The following is a 20,410-nucleotide window of genomic DNA, read 5'->3' as shown; positions in this document are numbered from 1 at the left end:
CTGCCTTTGAAAAGTTTTTAAAGTTTTAGGGTTGGGGGGTTCTAGTTTTATATTTATTTCAAGGGGGGCCGCTTTGTGATCTGATCTAACCAGTGAGGACATTACACTTGGTGGGTGCAACACTCTGTCATATTTGTGAGTACCAGATCTAGGATATTTGTAGCCCTAGTGGACTGTAGACTAGCTGCTCTAAGGGCATTTGCAATGACATAGTCAAGAAATTGTTCAACCTGCATGTTAGTTATCATGTATGCTTCTCAGTTAATGGAGGAGTAGTTGAAATCATTTATGAGTGCAATTCTGGGCTGAATGATAAATGATTCTAGTAAATTCAGGTATGAGGTATGGTTTTCCACTTGCATGGTGGGGGATATATAGCTAGTAAGGCTATGGTAAGGGAATTTTCCTGCGGTTAGTTGTACATGGAGTAGCTCAAATGTGTCATATTGTTTGATCAGTCTTGAGGTGTGCTTATCCTTTTTGGTTTTGTGAAGGGTAGATCATGCCTGCTCAAATTGGTTGACTTCTTTGAGTCAGTCACCAGAGCTGTGGATGAAAGCAAGGTGGTTCATACAGCCTACCTTGATCTGGCCAAGGCATTTGATACCATTCCCCATTCAGAAATCATAGAAAAACTCACTAAGCTGGGCATCAACCCCTATATCACTAGGTGGGATGCAAACTGGCTCACAGATAGAACGCACAGTGTGAAAGTAGCAGACTCCAAATCAAACTGCTGACCAGTCATGAGTGGAGTCCCACAGGGTTCTGTCCTGGGTCCTCTCCTATTTGGTATCTACTTCTCTGAAATCCATTTCCCAGATGATTGCAAGTTGAGAGCTATTATCAATTCCCCAAGTGATGTTGACATCCTACAGAAAGGCCTCACTGAGACCAATGACTGGTGTCAGAACCATGGCTTTAAGCTCAATGCCAAAAAAATGTGTCGTCATCCCCTTTGGGAAAAACCTGCTTCCCATGAATTACCACATCAATGGTAGTTCACTGAAAACAGAAGGTGTTATAAGATATCTGTGAACACAGGTTGACAGCAGCCTCTCTTCTGACCACCAGATTGCCACTGTGGTCAGAAAGTCCTTCTATGTGGCACATCTCATTACTAAGGGTTTTGCATCCAGGAAGAAAGAGATCATTGTCTCCCTCTAGTCTTCCCTTATTAGGCCAATCACTGAGTACAATGCCCCATTTGACATGCACCTCACGGGTCTATACTGAAAGCGTGAACCCTTGGGTTGTCGAATAAGGCATGATCGACACCGATTAAGAGAACCGCGGGTACACTGAACGCCAGAAACCACAAAATTCGAAATCCTGATCCGGCATAGTTGGCCCTTCTGCGGTATAGCTCCGTAAGGTAAGTGTGCAATCGTTACGGACCTTATAGTTAGGGTGTGGGTTAAGGTAAGTGCATAGATAGTAATGTATGTAAGGGTTAGAAGTAGGGTTTTGTTAAGTGTATGTGCGTGGATGATTTATTTTGTTTGGGTATAGCTTATTAAGGTAAGTGTGTGATAGTTATGGACCTTAGGGTTAGGGTGCGGGTTAAGGTAAGTGCATAGAAAGTAATGTATGTAAGGGTTAGTGTAGGTTTAGAAGTAGGGTTTAGGTTAGTCTATGTATGTGATTTATTTATTTTGTTTAGGTGGGTAATATGTAGCGAGTGGTGTAGTGGGAAGTATGTTTTGTTTTCATTAGTGAGTGGAACGGTGTTGGCCAAACAAAGCAATTTGGTGATGTGTACTTCTGCGTTGTGAGGTTTCAGTGAATTGTGCATTCGCTTAATAGGTGTCGATCATGCCATATTCGACAACCTAAGTGTTTGCACTTATAATATAGACCCATACCTCACTAGACACCTGCAACAACTGAAGATGCCTCAAAAGTACCTCACAAAGAGCATCCTAGGCCTTAAACACTTGTCCTATATGGACAGACTCAAAAAACTCCAAATATTCTCTTTCTCATGTCGCCTGTTTAGAGGTACTCTCTGCTTGACATACAAAGTTATGTCTGATCCAGCTCTGTTAGAAATGCTACATCGAAAGAAATCTCAATCTCTCCACACCACACGCCCCAGTGACCTCAACCTCATTACCACAATCAACAGAATGTGCTGGAGGGACACGCTCATAACCCAGAGACTGCCCTTGCAATTAAATATACTTCCCATACATGTCAAACAGAGCATCTCATTGACCCTCTTCAAGAGAAACCTTGATGAGTGGATGGGAAATAGAAAATTCACCCCAGGGATCACTCCAGTGGCTCTACTCAACAGAGGCACTAGGAACTAAGGTCGGGTGGCACAATGTCAGGGTAATCCAATGGGCTAGGTTTGTAAAGGCTCCAGGACCATTAGGCTAGTACACACCTATGAACCTTTAAACATATGTAAACATATCCACCTCCACCTTTGGTCCTTTCATGTGCAGTGGATGGTCGGAACATGTGAAACACATTATAACCTTGCAATGCCAGGGTGCTTTCCACAACTTTGAATCATGTTTCAGTAGCTGCACAGATGTCAGCATTCTCTAGGGTGAGGAGTGCTTCCAAGGAGTCTAGTTTCTTGTTGGGACTCCTAGCATTAAGCAGTAATACCTTTATTATCATGAGCAGATTTTGCTGTGTTGTAAGATTTTTCTGTTTAGCAATACCTAAAAAAGGCACTATGGGCGGGGTAATGTTTTGGCCAGTATCTGAAAGCTTAGAGGTGGCAGATGAAGACCATCTCTGGCAAAGCAGTGTGACCTCTCAGTCCTGTGCTCCCAAGCTGACAAATGCTGGACCCCCTTGGAGTGACACCAGTAGCTAAGCCAATTATTAAAGGCAGTCATTCTTTTGTTGGTGTTGTGGCATCATCTTTGAGATGGCAGAATGCTGCTCAGTGCTAGGCTCATACCCACCTGTGACACATATTCTGAGAGCTCAATCATTTCTATCTTCATATCATCCAGGGAGGTACATCTCAGGCCATTTACTCACACATGGGCTATAACTGAGTCTTGCTGGTACTTGCAGTTTAGTGACCTGAGTGCTTGCATAATCTGGTGAATTCTGGCCCTTGTCAGCTATTGTAACCTACTCCTTATCCAACCTGGTGAGAGGGACATTAGTGTGTTTCAAAATAGACTCCTATAACCAAAATATTGGGTTGTGTGGTGCTATGCCTTATGTGCATGATAGTTGAGACACTATCAATTGTAGTTCTATGTGCTGTGGTGGGAGTTTTCTTATTTATGCTCAAGCAGAGTTTCTGAGGACTGCATCTGGGAGACATTTGAGATTTGGATACACTAATATGAGCACCTCCGCATATGTGGGTCTATGTGTCTGGTCCTTAGTAAGTGTGGTGAGTATTGTGTGTGTGTGTGTGTGTGTGTGTGTGTGTGTGTGTGTGTGTGTGTGTGTGTGTGTGTGTGTGTGTGTGTGTGTGTGTGTGTGTGTGTGTGTCACTGACAACCAGTTTGGTGTTTTCTATGTCTGTATTTGAGAGTCTTGACTCCATTAACATTGTTTAACTATATATCTCACATACCATGTTTGCCTATTTCAGAATTAAGTGGTTGTCAGTAAACATAAGGCAATAGATCTTAGTGCTGTAATAATGTAACCTAAAGCAAACTAAATAATCAGTGCTGCCTAGCATACAAACCAGTTCATTTTTCTTGGCAAGGTTAGCTTCAGTGCAAGTAAAATCTTTCAAACTCTCTGGCATTGTCACCAAATGATGAGCCATTTTGAGTAACTGAGCCAAAACTCACACAAATGTGAAGCTTATACAGAAGCAGAAAAAAGCAAGTTTTAAACTAAGTATGCCCGGAAGCCAATCAGGTAAACACACAATAAGCCTTCCACCAGCAATTCCTAACTTAAAGAGGTGAAATTAGTCATCTACTGCCACAAGAGTACAGACTTTGACCAATTTAATGTAAAATGACTGAAATTGAGGCCAAGTGTTAGGGAACCACAAAAGTAGATGCTTAAAAGCGCAGAAATAACAAATAGAATCTATGTGGATACTGCAATTGCAGAACAGCAGCCTTTACAGCTGTGGAAAAATGCAATTTAAAGCTCTAAACGGGTACAGGAAAAACAATAAATAGCATACAAATCTTTGAGAATGTAATAAAGACCGATAATACAAGTGCAAAACAAATTATTTTTTCTTGACAAGGATGATTTCACATGAAAGCAAAATCTCTCAAACTCTCTGATTTTGTTGACAAACAAGCAGAAGCTCTGGATGACTGAGCCAATTATATACTACAATATTCCAATGTGTTTTACTAGCAGACTCACAACCTTTTAAAGGCCATCACGGAGTCTGAATCCATGAAAGTCAGTGACATACACCCTGCTCCCAGCTCACATGCAAAATGAAGTCTTAACATTTCCTATCATTCTTTTCTATGTTATATGAGGTATTTCTTAAAGTTATACCTATAACCATCTACCATTTCATTAATGAAATATTCATAATTTAACAAGTACTCAAACCTTAAATGAAGAGCTGTTATATTTAAGTGTGCATCTGTTCTCCTGTGTTAAATTGACCTAAACACAGTTTATTTTTAGCATAGTCTGGTTACAGGTTTTGCTGTATCTACATTTGTTTGTGTGATTCCTGTGTTTCCTGCTACACCATTTTTGTTTGCCAGGGCCTGCCTGCACTTAGTGGGAGCAAGTGAACTGGATGGAACTGGTCTGAATTAGGGTATTGAGCTAAGAGCTCAGGGACAAGGGTTGTTTGGTCAATTCCAGTTTTTCTATTTTACTTTAGTTTTTGTGGTATTTAAACCCCATGATTGCGCAGGTTTGCCCTTGTCTGAGCATCACACACTGCTGCTGCACTGTTTTAACCTTTTGAGAGGTATCTCAGCTGAATTTTTTCCCCTTACCAGCACTTCTCTGTAAGTCAGGTCTTCACTTGCAGCTACTGTATTGATTTTATCTAGCCCTACTGACACCTATAGGTACTCTCCTCAGATAGTACCCACTCATCTATCCCTGACCTCTCTTCCATAGATTCTGACAACCATGGACAGACAATATCCTATGGTTTCTCCTGCTAGTCTGGTTGATATGGGCATCCTGAGAAAGTGTAGCAACTGCCTTATGTACATGGACAACCCTCTGCTACTACCACCTAGGAACACAATATGTGAGAGATGCAATTACATTGAGAACTTAGAATCCTTGCTGTCTCAGTCACAAGCCAGTACATCTGGCACTAAGAAGGTTGTCTGCACAAACACTATGAACACCACACTTCTAACACCACCCACACCTGCACAACACACTCCTACATATGCGGAGGTTCTCAACAAAAAAATACCTAAACAAAAGAGACCTCCGAAGCAAAAACACACACGTACATCACAACCCACAGCACCAAGCATCACACATAGTACGCACGCCTGTGCTCACAGCTTCTAAGGCCCACCCACAAACCCAACATACTAGTCATAGGAGATTCTATTGTGAGACACACAGATACGCCTCTCACCAGGCTAGATAAGGAGAAAGTCACGGTAGGTTGCTTGTCAGGTGCTAGAATCCACCATATCACGCACCCACTCAAGTCTCTTAAAACAGGTACTGTTATGACTCTGTCATAGTCCATGTTGGTGTGAATGACTTGAAATTTACCTCTCTGGACTACACAAAGAGAGACATGATTGAGCTCTCTGAATATGTGTCCCAGGCAGGTATATCCCTAGCCTTAAGCAGCAGCCTGCCATCACCCAGAATGATGCCTCCCCCATAGTGCCTTTTTTAGGCAAAGTCATGGGCACAAAATTACCAACATGAAAAAGTCTTCTAAATGAAATTTAAAGCTCATGCTGCTAAACGCTAGGAGTCTTAGCATGAAACTGCACTCATTGCAATCATTCTTTGCTCTGGAGGATGCTGACATTTGTGCAGTCACTGAAACATGGTTCAAAGCTGTGGAGAGCACCCTATCCTTACCAGGTTACTCATCCTACCATACTTTCAGACCCCAAATGGAGGGCTACAAAGCCAAAGGAAGGGGAGTTTCAATATTTGTCAAAGACATACACACCTCCAGGCTGGTCAAACAGTATGATGCACAGGAGACACTCCTAGTGCAGTTAATTGTTGATAAAACACCTATTCAAATCACAGCTGACTTCAGACCCTCAACCATGATTCAAGATGCCCACTCCACCTATCTGGGCATACTTGAATCCATCAAGATTCAACCTTCTACCCTGATCCTGGGAGACTTTAACTACCCAACAATAGAGTGGAAGACCTATTCTAGCCCAAACGTGAGCGTGCAGAGATTCCTCAACTTCATCAATGCCAATTAGCTGGTCGACACCCCTATGAGAGGTAAAATATCCTGGACCTGGTCCTAACCAAAATGACTAGCTACTGTAGCACCCCTACAGTGTCATCCTCCTTGGTAAGATCAGACCATAAAGTGATCACTTTCGAAGTCACAATCTCTCCTGACCCCCCCCCCCTTGTTAGGGTCAAACAAAAAAAAATTCCCCAAAGCTGACTACAATCTCCTGAGAACAGGTATAAGCAGCTTCACAACCACCATCCCTTCAGCTGGAATTAGCACTTTTTCATTTAACATTTTACCTTAAATGAAGACAAGACACTTCTTCCTCTCTTTCAGTGGTATTTATTACACACGTGTGGAAGCCTCATGGAAAGTACCAGGGAGACTCCCCAAACAAAGGAATGCATAAGCTTATATGCTGGTGATACTGCTGACAGTACAAAAATATAAACTAGACCAATTAAATTAGTACAAAAGACAATTAACCAATCAGTGGTTTACCCATAGGCTTAAAGCAGTTCACATTACTACATCTCTAGGCAGATAAAGAAAATCGGATACACTTCCATGTAAGGCACATTTCTTGCTTTCAAGCAGGCTCCTGTTTTTAGTACTTTTCCACTATTCACAGTTTACTCAGAGTTTGCAGTACAAAGTCCATCTCAATGCATACAGATTGTCACATACTCAATTTCCTTAAGCACATATTTTGGCCATTCATATTCTACAATCCTCCCTTTGATGCTGTGTAAGCATCACCATTTAGTCTATCATACATTTGCCCTAAATCTAACATAACCATGTGGCTGGTTCCTTCAACATTGTCACACATTTTTATTTCATCATCCATATTCATAACTACGGGAATATAAAACTTTGGCACCTTTTTAGTAGTCTTAAAAGACATTAATTTCAAAATCAATGCTTTGATTAAAAACACAACAAGAAAGGCAATAAGAGCTAATACTGTGATTAATAAAATTAACTTCAATAGTCCACCTTCCCAACCTGAGAACAGGTTGGTTAACCATGCCCATGTTATCGGCCTCCTTGGCCTTAGAGAGTTCGGAGTCTCTCTGAATGAGTTCAAGATGACTTTCAATTTTGTGCTGATTGTCAGAAATAAACGTACAACACTCCTCCTGGATTAAAGTGCAAGTTCTGCCTTTCGCTGCTAGGCTGAAATCGAGAACCGTACGGTTTTGGAGAACTACAGGTCTCATAGCAGTCAGTTCATCAGTCACTAGTTCTAAAGCAGAAAATGTGGCATTGCTTAATACTTTAAGCAATTTGACAGTTTTCTCAGTTCCCAAATTGATTTTACTGCTCCGTATGCTGGAATTATACCAGCCCACAATATGACGTCATCACGCAAGTCCATATGAGATAGTCCTTTGGTGCCAGCATGGGTTAAGTCATCATGATAAATCCATGAAGTGTCAATTTGGCTTACCAGATTGGCAGGCTTTTTAGCCTCTCGGACATTACAAATTTTTCCTCGAGGTAAAGCAGGTGTATGTCGGATGGCTGGGACTAAATAACCTAAGAAACAGCTACCAGACCAGTTTCCTGGCAGTCATTTATAGGCTCTTCCACCACACACAAAGTAACAATTTTCCACCTTAGTGGTGATGTTACTATTTATATAACCTTGTTCAGAATGAAACACCTTCTTATCGATCAATCCCAGCTGTTGATATAGGACGGAATTATTTCTTACCTCTTCATATGTTTTATGCACCAGTTCACAAAATAATTCGTAGGTAGTGTTAGAGTAGGAGGAGTTATTATTACACCTGTAGGGAACTGTCACATTACAAAAACTCCATCCTACCTTGACTTTACCAAATTTCTGAAAACTCACAGTTCCATTTTGACGGTTAAACAGATGTAATCTATCTTGTCTTTTGAAGTGACATTTGAGGTGTCATAGATCAGATTCATCCAGGTTTCATTAGCCCCTAAAGGGACTGCACTTAGCATCAATCCCCCATGAACAGTAGGTAAAGCAGTACAGATCCAACAGTCAGAGACATTGAGGGATGATGCATAGGCAAATATAATAGTTTGGTAGGTGTTGAAAGGTGGATGCCAAATAGCTCGCTTGGTGTGATGCGTCGATGGAACAGGAAATAAAAATGGCCACATTAAAAATAATAATACAACAAGAATGACCACCAAAATGTCTGTCCAATATTTTTGTGGAAATGGTTGTTGAGTCTGCGTAGTGTCAGGAGTTTGGAGTTTTCCAAAAGGGTAAATGTTAGGCATTGTCAGGTACTGGAACAGTTCTACTTCGAGTACAAGTAGCAATGGGAGGAGAATCTGAGGTTGAAAAAGGTAAAGGCTGTTGGTCTTCAGACGGCACAACTTTTTTGATGTGTGAAATGTGGATCCAGGTTTGGAGATCCTTGCAGTCACACAGCAGATGACGTTGTCAGAAGAACCAGGAAGTGTCCCTTCCAGTGCAGCTGGAGCACTGTTTTTCTAGAGAAGGACTTAACATAAACCCAATCACCTGGTTGTAGGGCGGATGACAGGAAAGGATCTGGAAAATGTTGAGCAGCTGCTACTTGTCGGTGGTGAAACTGTAGGAAGGAAACAAGAGATTTGCTGTACAAAAGAATATCATTATCAAATGCATCATATTCAGAAAAGGGTGGTGGTGGTGTCATGGGCATACACAGAGGGCGACCCATGCGAATTTCATGTGGAGAAAGACCCTTAGTAGGATGGGGTTGTGCTCACATAGAAAGTAAGGCTAGTGGTAAGGCTTGCACCCAAGTTAAGCCTGTTTCTGAAGTGACTTTAGCAAGTCTAGTTTTCAAGGTTTGATTCATGCGTTCAGTAATACCTGATGCCTGTGGTCTATACAGACAATGAAATTTCAAAGTAATGCCTAGCTTTAGACACAATGATTTAACTAGCTTAGCAGTAAAATGCGTTCCACGGTCAGAGTATATTTGACAAGGAACACCAAAACGAGGTATCAGTTCATAACACAAATTTTTTGCAACTGAAATAGCATCATTGTTAGCACACGGGTAGGCTCCTAACCACCCCAAAAAATATCAGCAACAGTCAAAACATATTTAAAATGAGTACAAGGTGGGAGTTCAATAAAGTCCCACTGTAAAGCACAAAATGGTCCCATTGGTTTTGGCACTGGCTGAGCAGGAGCCAGAGTGTCTTTTGAAATGTTATGCTGTAAACAAATGGAGCATGTGCTCAAAAAATGTTGCATAGAAGCAGAAAGTCCTGGGGTGAACCAATCCTTCTGGATTTTTTTTTATTAATGCTTCTACCCCTACATGAGCTGGCAAATGATATGCTTTTATAAGAGAATTTAACATAGATATAGGGCAAATTAATCTGCCATCAGGATGCTGCCAAACTGAATCAGAACGTTAGAAACAACTGTAGGCCAGCCATGTTTTTCTTTCCAATTCCAATATTTCATTTTGTAAAGTTTTTAAAACAGTAGTGTCAAAAGTAACCATTTGTGAGATAGGCTGCAGAAATTGCTCCTGAACAGTATGTGAAAGAGCAGCCTGCTTGGCAGCCCAGTCAGCCAAATTATTTCCCTTAGCTACTAGGGAATTGTGTAGAATATGAACAGCCAAAGCATGTGTTTCAAGGGAATTAAGTATGTGACAGTTTGTATAAACTGAGATGTACTGAGTACTGTGAACTCTGAACTGTGAGTAATGGAAAAATACTTAACAAACAAGAGTCTGCCTGAAAGCAGGAAATGTGCCTTTTATGGAAGTGTATCCGTTTCTCTTCTGCCTGGAGATATGATGATGTGAAGTGCCTTATGTTTACGGGTAAACCTTTGATTGGTTAATTGCCCTGTATAATGATCTAATTGGTTCAGTTTTATATTTTTGTACTGTCAGCAATATCACCAGTATATAAGCTTATTCCTTTGTTCTGGGAGTCTCCCTGGTGCTTTCCATGAGACTCCCACACATGTGTACTCTAGATAATAAATGCCACTGAAAGAGAGAAAGAACTGTATCTGTCTTCATTCTTAAAGTAATGTACGACTTAACAACTGGTGCCATTTACTCGGATCTGAATTAAGAGCAAGCTGCAGCAGTCAAGAACTGAACGAAATACTGCTAAAAGGGCCCACAACAGATTTTTCTGTTTCTGCAGTATTTCTTTCATTTTTCTGTCCCTGTCTGCTTTCCAAAGTTTTATGAACAAATTTTTTTTTTATCTGACAAAGTTATGATTTCTTTCCTTCAGTCTTTAAGGTAAGTGGCATGCATTTCTTTTCTGCTTTGAATGCGCAGTATGAGAGTGGGGTTAATACGGAAAATACTGGCGTCATACGTATGAAAGGAGGAATGATAGTGGGGTAATAAGATGTTTTTATAATGCCTTAGCTAAACCTGTGTTAAACAGGTATAGCTTATTGTGTGAGAGTGGGGTAACAAGACGGTTTCATAATGCCTTAGCTAAACTGTGGTAAACAGGTATAGCTTATTGAGTGATAGTGGGGTATTGAGTAAAAATGGGAGCGAGTGCAGGAAAAATAAATGAGCCAGAAAAAGGTACACCAGCTGGTTATATGTTTTATCGGGTGTCCCGGGACAGTTGTATGTTTTTAGATCAGTGGATCGCCCTTACTAAGGATGACGGCAATCTTGCTTTTCTGGAAAATGGTAGTTTTAATAAAGATATTCTGACTAATTTACGAAAAAAAGTTAAAAAAGAAAGGAAAAATACCAGGGTTGTGCTGGGCAGCTTTTAATGATTGGATGTGTGAGGCTAAAGAACGAAAAAAAGATTTGGTCGTTAGTAGTCTTAAGGATAGTCAACAAAAGTTAAAAGAGCAGATAAAGGAACTGTGACAAACTACTAAGAATAGAGATACAGCTAATGGTAAACGTTTAAAAGAACTACCTTTTAAACGATTATATCCGGTACAAGAATTAAATAAATTACAGATACCTGAATCATCAGAAGATGATAATCCATGGTTCACCCCACCCCCCTACGGCTCCTCTACCGCAATATCAACCTTCACAACTACAGGATGGAACTGTTAGCTCCACAATACAGAGTGAAGGCCAGCGGAGGGAAGAGCAAATCATTCCTGACCCCAGATGTGGAGATCAGGTGCTAGGAGGCCAGTCTAGCCGCCTGGCTATAGAACAACCTGACCAAATAGATACAGGCAAATCATCCCCTGGAGTAACCTGCTCTAAGATAAAGAAACAGCACAAAAGAAAAGTGCAAATGCTTTTTGACCCTAGGTCCAGTCAGCTGAAAATACCTCAAAATAGGAAAACTGTATATTCACACAAGAGTAAATATTATAAGCAATGCCCAACTGTGATTAAGGATAAGGATGGTTACATTAGTCCGGATAAATCTCATCAAAGTTTTACTTCCAGTTCGAGCACAAGCTCATCAGATGAAGCAGCAGTATTTCCACTGAGGGAGGTTCCAAATCCAGTACATGCTAGAGATGCGGAACAACCGGCTACTGTAGTCCTACCTAGGGCATGGTCGGCAGTTAATTTTCAAGCTATTACTAAATCACTTCCGCCCATTCGTAATAACTCAGCAAAGTTTCAACGCGTATTAGCCGGATACATTTGTTTACAAAATCCTACTATAGAAGAAGTTAAAGCTGTCCTCCAATACGCTGTTCCAGCTGATCTGATGAAATGTATCTGGGATCATGCTAATGTCCCCACCCCAATACCAAAGCATAACACACAAGGGGAAAACGGTTTTGAAGCAGTCAGACAATGAATAGTTGATGCTATCATCGTCATAGTGCCACCTACCCCAAACTGGTCTAAGATGAAGTCAGTCATACAGAGTGAAGACAAACCTATAGATGAATACTTATAACTACTTACTGATGCCTTTGAGGCATATTCCGGATACCCAGAGCCCACCGAAGGGCCAGCACAGAGCAGGTTGTCAGCTGCTTTTGTGGATGGGTTACGCTCTCAAGTGAGAGATAAATTAAAAGAAGTATGTTTGAATTGGCCTAGTCTGGGCCTGCATGAGTTAGTTCAGCAAGTACAATACCTATCTGACTATTTGGCTAAAGAAAAAAAAGGATTTACAGGAAAAATTAGTACAAGCACAAATTCAAATGTGCAATGCTTTTGGCCAACCCAGTCACCGAGCTAGAGGAGGAGGATGGGGAAGAGGGAGGGGTAGAGGTCACAGTCCAGCTACTCAAAATAAACAAAACTATCAAGGTACACAATCGACCCAACCCCAGAATCCCAGTAATCAGACTGAATGCTTCAATTGTGGCCAGATAGGCCATGAGTGTCCATATTTGGCTGAACAACCTGCACCATACACTGAGGCACCACAACAATGGAATTCTAATTGGACGCAAAACCCTTGACAGCAACCACAATGAAGGTTCCCTGAACAGAAACAACAGCAGTTGTACCCCTTCCTTCCTGTGGATCAGGATGGGCCACATGTCATGTTACTGGTTAAAAATAAACCATATCCATTTTTGATTGATACCAGAGTGACCAAATCTATGCTAACTAGCAGAACGGCCATGAATATTCCACTTTCTAATAAAGTAACTAAAGGATTAGGTGTCTCTGGTATAGCTATTGAGTATTCTGAAACCATCCCAGTCCCAATAACTTTGGGACCGTTGCAGGATAATCATGCGTTTTTAGTAGGACCCTCAACGCCTTTAAATTTATTAGGAAGAGACTTGTTTTGCAAAATGGGGGCCACCATTTTTTGCACAGCTGATGGATTTTATCTCCAAGTACCTTCAGACCAACAGGACACTACTTTAGCAGCCTTGGATGATACCATCGCATTACAACCAATGTGTTTTCAGTCCGATTCTAGCAGAAATGAAGATTTACACTCTCTACCCTCTTACTTGTGGACAACTCATGATAATGATGTAGGATTTTTGACTTCAGCTATCCCTGTAAAAATAACCCTAAAACCTGGAGCAAAGTTGTTGCGAGTACCACAGTACTCTCAGACGGCTGAGGCTATCTCTGGTATAGCCCCTGTTATTTCTGCACTAGCACAGCAAGGGATAATAGTACCCACCACAAGCCCATGTAACACTCCAATAATACCAGTAAAGAAACCTGGTAAACAAGCTTACAGATTTGTGCAAGATTTATGGGAAGTTAACAAAGCAGTTATGCCTGTCTTCCCAATTGTGCCAAACCCAGCTACTATTTTAAGCTGTATCCCACCTACAGCTAAATGTTTTACAGTAATAGATATTTCATCAGCTTTTTTCTCTATTCCAGTACATTCTGATAGTCAATATTTGTTTGCTTTTACCTACAAAGGGCAACAGTATACTTGGACCCGATTGCCTCAGGAGTATGTAGAATCCCCAACTTTATTTTCAAGGGAAATGCATAGACAATTACAAGATTTACAACTACCGTCGCATTCAGTTCTTTTCCAGTATGTGGACAATATACTTATAGCCTCCCCAGACAGTAACGCCTGTAAGGAAGATTCTCTTTTAGTGTTAAAATTATTAGCTGCATGAGGATTTAAAGTAAATAAATCAAAACTACAATATTGTCAAGATAAAGTACAGTATTTGGGACACATTATTGAAATGGGTTCTCGCCGGATACTCCCAAACCGTATCAGTTCTATTCAAAATGTACCACGTCCTGTAACCCAAAGGCAACTTAGAGGGTTCCTTGGTCTAGCAGGATACTGCAGACAGTGGGTGTCTAATTTTTCAGAAATTACCACCCTTCTGTTGCAACTCTTGAAAAAAGCATTACAGACCCTCTACCCTGGATGCCACAGCATGATGAGGCTTTTCAGGCAATCAAAACAGCCTTGGTAAATCCTCCTGCCTTAGGGTTACTGGACTATTCTAAACCTTTTGTTTTCTTTTGTTGCGAACGAAATAAAACTGCTCTGGGTCTCTTAATCCAGCAACGCACTGGAGGATACCGACCAATTGCTTACTATAGCACTCACTTGGATCCGGTTGCTTCTGGTTACCCAGCTTGCTTACGGGCTGTGGCAGCTGCTGCCGTCTTGGTAGACATGGCAGCTTCACTAACCCTGGGACATGACACTGTACTAGCAGTCCTGCATGCTGTTCAAGCCTTGCTTCTGAAAACTAAAACACAATATCTTTCAAATGCATGCCTTACTAAGTATGAGATAAGTTTAATGGGAAATCCTGCTTTACAAGTTAAACGCTGCCCACCACTAAACCCTGCCTCTTTAATACCAACCTCAGATGAGGGCGAACCACATGATTGTGTGCTAGTGGTTAACTATGTTCTTTCTCCTAGGTTGAATTTATATGATACTCCTTTGCAAAATCCTGATTTAGTTCTTTTCGTTGATGGATCCTGTTTAAGAACAAACTCCAGAAAATTCCAAGCTGCTTAGTCAGTCTGCACACCGACTGAAGTATTGCAATCAGCATGATTACCTACAGGCGCCTCCGCACAGGCCGCGGAATTAGTGGCATTATCACATGTATGTAAACTAGCTAAAGACAAGTCTGTTACTATTTATACTGATTTCCGTTATGCCCATGGTGCTATTCATGGTTTTGGCATATTATGGAAAGAACGAGGGTTCTTAATATCCTCCGAAACACCCATTAAAAAAATTTTTATACAAATAATTTATTACAAGACTTATTGTTACCTTCTGAAATTGCTGTTGTTAAATGTGCAGCCCATCAATCCAATGACACTTTCGAGAGTAAGGGCAATAATTTTGCTGACTGGGCTGCTAAACATGCTGCTTTCTCACAAACTGTTCAGGGTCACTTTTTGCAGCCATTACAATCTATGAAAACTTTTGATGAAACAATACTAAAAGCTTTACAGAATGATGTCTCAGAATCAGAAAGAAAAACATGGCTGGCTCAAAATTGTTTTAAACGCTCTGATTTAATTTGGCAACATCCAGATGGCAGATTGGTCTGCCCCTTATCCATGCTAAATTCCCTCATTAAAGCTTGTCATTTGCTAGCCAGGTACAAGCTTTAATAAAACAAATCCAAAAGGATTGGTTTGCCCCAAAGCTTTCTGCTTCTGTACAGCACTTTGTGAGCACATGCTCCATTTGTTTACAGTACAATATTTCCAAAGGCACAATGGCTCCCGCACAACCCTTACCAAAACCAATGGGACCATTTTCTGCTTTGCAATGGGATTTTATTGAATTACCACTTTGTGCACATTTTAAATATGTTTTAACTGTTGTTGATGTTTTTTCTGGATGGTTAGAAGCATGCCCTTGTGTGAAAAATGATGCTATCTCAGTTGCTAAGAAACTTTGTTATGAATTTATACCTCGATTTGGTGTTCCTTGTTATATATATTCAGATCGTGGAACACATTTTACAGCTCAATTAATTGACTCACTGTGTACTATGTTGGGCATCACTCTAAAATTTCATTGCCTATATAGACCGCAAACATCTGGAATCATTGCATGCATGAATCAAACACTGAAAACTAGACTTTCAAAAATTACTACTGAAACAGGGCTCACTTGGGTACAGGCCCTACTACTAGCTTTGCTCTCTATGAGAGCTCAAGTACATCCTACTAAAGGTCTTTCTCCTCATGAAATCCTAATGGGCCATCCTATGTGCATGCCCATGACTCCACCACCACTCATTTCTGAGTACGATGCGTTTGAGCATGATGTTATTGTATACTGCACTTCTCTTGTTTCTTTCTTACAGTGTTATCACCGCCAAGTAGCAGCGGCACAACATAACCCTGATCCTTTCACGTCTTCTGAACTACAACCAGGCAATTGGGTGTACGTCAAGTCTTTCTCCAGAAAAACAGCACTGCAACCTCATTGGAAGGAGCCCTACCTGGTTCTATTGACAACCTCTTCAGCAGTATGATTACAAGGCTCACCCACCTGGATTCATATATCACATGTTAAGAAAGTCGTCCCTTCCGAAGATCAAACACCTCTACCTTTCACAGCTGCAGATTCTCCACCTATCGCTTCCCATACTGAAGCCATACTGTCCCTGCACCTGATAATGTCTGACATTTCTCCAATCAGAACACTTGTCCATTCCAATGCAATTCAACCGAAACCACCATTTCCACAAAAGTACTGTAAAGCTATTTTGGTGGTTATTTTTGTTGTTCTCATATTTCTACTGTGGCCATTTCTATTTTCTGCTACAGTAACACCTCATGCCAAAAGAACTGCATGGCATCCACCATTCAATACCTACCAAGCTACAAAATATACTTATGCATCATCCCTTAATGTCTCCAATTGCTAGATCTGCACTGTCATTCCTACAGTTCATGGGGGATTGATGCTAAATATAGTTCCTTTAGGGATTGAAGAGACTTGGATGAATCTGATCTACGACACATCAAGAGTTATTTCAAAACACAAAGTAGCATTACAGTTGTCTGTTCTTCAAAATGGAACTGTGTGTTTTCAAGAACTTGATAAAACCAGAGTAGGTGGAGCCATTGCAACAAAACAGTGGTATATAACTGCACTGCATGGGGTTGTGTAACAGATTTCTCACCTATATTAAGAATTGTTAAAAACTCTATAGCTAACTTTTCTCAGAAAATAGAAACTGTCTACTGGAAAATGTTTGAAGGGCAGCAGAATACTGGGAATCACTTTAAGTCTATCAATATCACCATTAAAGTAGAGAACTGTTATTTTGTGTGCGGAAGAAAAGCATATAAATGGCTACCAGGAAACTGGTCTGGCAGCTGTTTCCTGGGTTACCTAATTCCAGCTTTCTGACATGTATCTACATTACCTAAGGGAGAAATTCGGAACGTTTGAGAGGTCAAGAAGCCTGCCAATCTGGTAGGCCAAGTTGATGCTTCATGGATCTATCATCATGACTTAGCTCATGCTAGTACCAAAGGACTGTCCCATATGGACTTGGGTGATGATGTAATATCATGGGCTGGTATAATTCCGTCATACAGAGCAGTGAAATCAATTTGGGAACTGAGAAAGTTTTCTAAACTGCTCGACATTTTGAGCAATGCTACATTTTCTGCCTTAGAACTAGTAACCGATGAACTGACTGCTATGAGGGCTGTAGTACTCCAAAACCGTATGGCCCTCGATTTCACCCTAGCGATGAAAGGAGGAACATGCACTTTAATCCAGGAGGAGTGCTGTACATTTATTCCTGACAATCAGCATGAAATTGAAAGTCACCTTGAACTGATTCAGAGAATTTCCAAACTCTCAGAGGCCAAAGAGGCTGATAGCTCAACATGGGCTTGGTTGACCAACCTGCTCTCAGGTTGGGGAGGTGGACTGTTGAAGATGATTTTGTTAATTGCAGTATTAGCAATTGTTGCTTTCATTGTCTTATTTCTAATCAAAGCACTGATCTTGAAATTAATGTCTTCAAAAACTGTGAAGAAAGTGTCTAAATTGTATATGCCTGCAACTATGACTGTAGATAATGAAATGAAAATGTCTCTCAATGATGAAAAGACTAATAGCATGGTTATGCTAGATTTGTGGCAAATGTATGACAGGTTAAATGATGATGCTTACACAGCATCAAATGGGGGATTGTAGAATATGAACAGCCAAAGCATGTGTTTCAAGGGAATTGAGTATGTGACAGTTTGTATAAACTGAGATGTACTGAGTACTGTAAACTCTGAACTGTGAGTAATGGAAAAATACTGAACAAACAAGAGTCTGCCTGAAAGCAGGAAATGTGCCTTTTATGGAAGTATATCCAATTCTCTCTTCTGCCTGGAGTTATGATGATGTGAATTGATTTATGTTTATGGGTAAGCCTTTGATTGGTTAATTGCCCTGTATAATGATCTAATTGGTTCAGTTTTATATTTTTGTACTGTCAGCAATATCACCAGTATATAAGCTTGTTTATTCCTTTGTTCTGGGAGTCTCCCTGGTGCTTTCCATGAGGCTCCCGCATGTGTGTACTGTAGTTAATAAAAGTCACTGAAAGAGACAAAGAACTATATCTGTCTTCATTCTTAAAGTAATGTATGACTTAACAGTTGTTAGACTGGTGAGCTTCACACTTGACAATAGCAATTTTGGAAGGTAATAATAAATCCTGTAAGTGGTGATCAATATACAGGTAATTTTTAATTGGTGTCCCAGAGGATGTCAAAAACCCCCTTTCCTTCCATAAGGTACCAAAATCATGAACAACACCATGGGCATAACTTGAATCAGTATAAATAGCAACAGATCTGTCTTTGGCCATTTTACATGCATGCGAAAGTGCCACTAATTCCACGGCTTGTGGGGAATTTCCAGGTGGTAATTGCCCAGTTTGTAAAACTGCAGATGGCGAGCAGACTGACCAGGTAGCCTGGAGTTCGCCAAGATTATTTCGTAAACAGGAACCATCTACAAAAAAAACTAAATCAGGATTAAGCAAAGGAACATCATGCAAATCTAACCTAGGAGAAAGAACAGTGTTAAATACAAGCACACAGTCATGTGGTTCACCCTCATCACTACTTGGAATCAATGAAGCAGGGTTTAGTGGTGGGCAATGTGTAATTTGAACAGCAGGATTACTTAATAAACTTAACTCATATTTAGTGAGGCGAGCATTAGAAAGATACTGTGTTTTTGTTTTTAAAAGTAACGCTTGCACCGCATGAGGTACTGCTAGTATAGTGTCATGTCCTAAAGTCAATGGTGCTGCCATATCAATCAAAACAGCAGTGGCTGCCATGCTCATAAACAGGGTGGATAGCCAGAAGCAACAGGTTCTAACTGAGTCCTGTAATATGCTATAGGTCAATAGCCTCCAGTACGCGCTTGCGCCAGCAGGCTCAGGGCAGTTTTATTTCTTTCACAACAGAAGAAAACAAAGGGTTTAGAATAATCTGGGAGCCCCAGGGAAGGTGGGTTTATCAGTGCTGTTTTAATAGTCTGAAAGGTGTTTTCATGTTCAGGGGACCAAGGCAGAGGGTCTGTGACCTCCTTTTTTAGCAGCTGTAACAGAGGGACCAAAATTTCTGAAAAAATGGGCACCCACTGTCTACAATAACCTGCTAGGTTGAGGAATCCCTTGAGTTGTCTCTGAGTTACAGGGTGGGGGGGCAGTCTGAATGGAGGTAATTCTACTTGGAAGTATTTGATGTGAACCCATAGAAATGATGTGTCCCAGGTATTGTACCTTTTCTTGACAGAACTGCAGTTTAGATTTATTTACCTTAAAACCTCATTCAGCTAAAAACTTTAAAACTAGAAGTGAGTCCTCTATACAAGACTTGGTATCTTGTGAAGCTATAAGAATATCGTCTACATATTGGACCAATACTGAACATAGTGGTAACTGTAAATCCTGCAGTTGTCTGTGCATCTCTCTAGAGAATAAGGTTGGGGATTCTACATATCCTTGGGGTAGTCGGGTCCAAGTATACTGTTGGCCTTTATAAGTGAATGCAAACAAATACTGACTATCTGAATGTACTGGGATAGAGAAAAAAAGCTGATGAGATATCTATAACCATAAAACAATGTGCTGTAGGTGGGATGCAGCTTAAAATCATAGATGGGTTTGGTACGATTGGAAAAACAGGCAAGACAGCTTTATTGACTTCTCGCATGTCTTGCACAAATCTGTAAGCTTATTTACCAGGTTTTCTTACCGGTAGAATTGGAGTATTACATGGACTTGCTGTAGGTACTATAATTCCTTGTTGTACCAATGCAGAAATGACGGGGGCAATACCAGATGTGGCCTCCACCGTCAAAGGGAACTGTGGTACCCAAGGTAACTTTGCTCTGGGTTTTAAGGTTATTTTTACAGGAGTAGCTGAAATCAGAAACCCAACATTATTATCATGAGTGGTCCATAGATGAGAGGGTAATGAATTTAGATGCTTATTTTTATTGAAGTCAGACTGCATACACATTGTTTGCAGAGTGACATTTTCATCTAAAGTAGCCAAAATATTATCTTGTTTATCTGAAGGTACTTGTAAATATACTCCATCAGCAGTGCAGAAGATGGTTGCTCCCATCTTACAGAGCAAATCTCTTCCCAATAAATTTAATGGTGCTGAGGGTCCT

Source organism: Protopterus annectens, chromosome 4.part0, assembly GCF_019279795.1.
Source record: "Protopterus annectens isolate FY-2018-M chromosome 4.part0, PAN1.0, whole genome shotgun sequence".
In the NCBI taxonomy this organism is placed as follows: Eukaryota; Metazoa; Chordata; order Ceratodontiformes; family Protopteridae; genus Protopterus; species Protopterus annectens.
Note: the sequence above shows the minus strand (reverse complement) of the source record.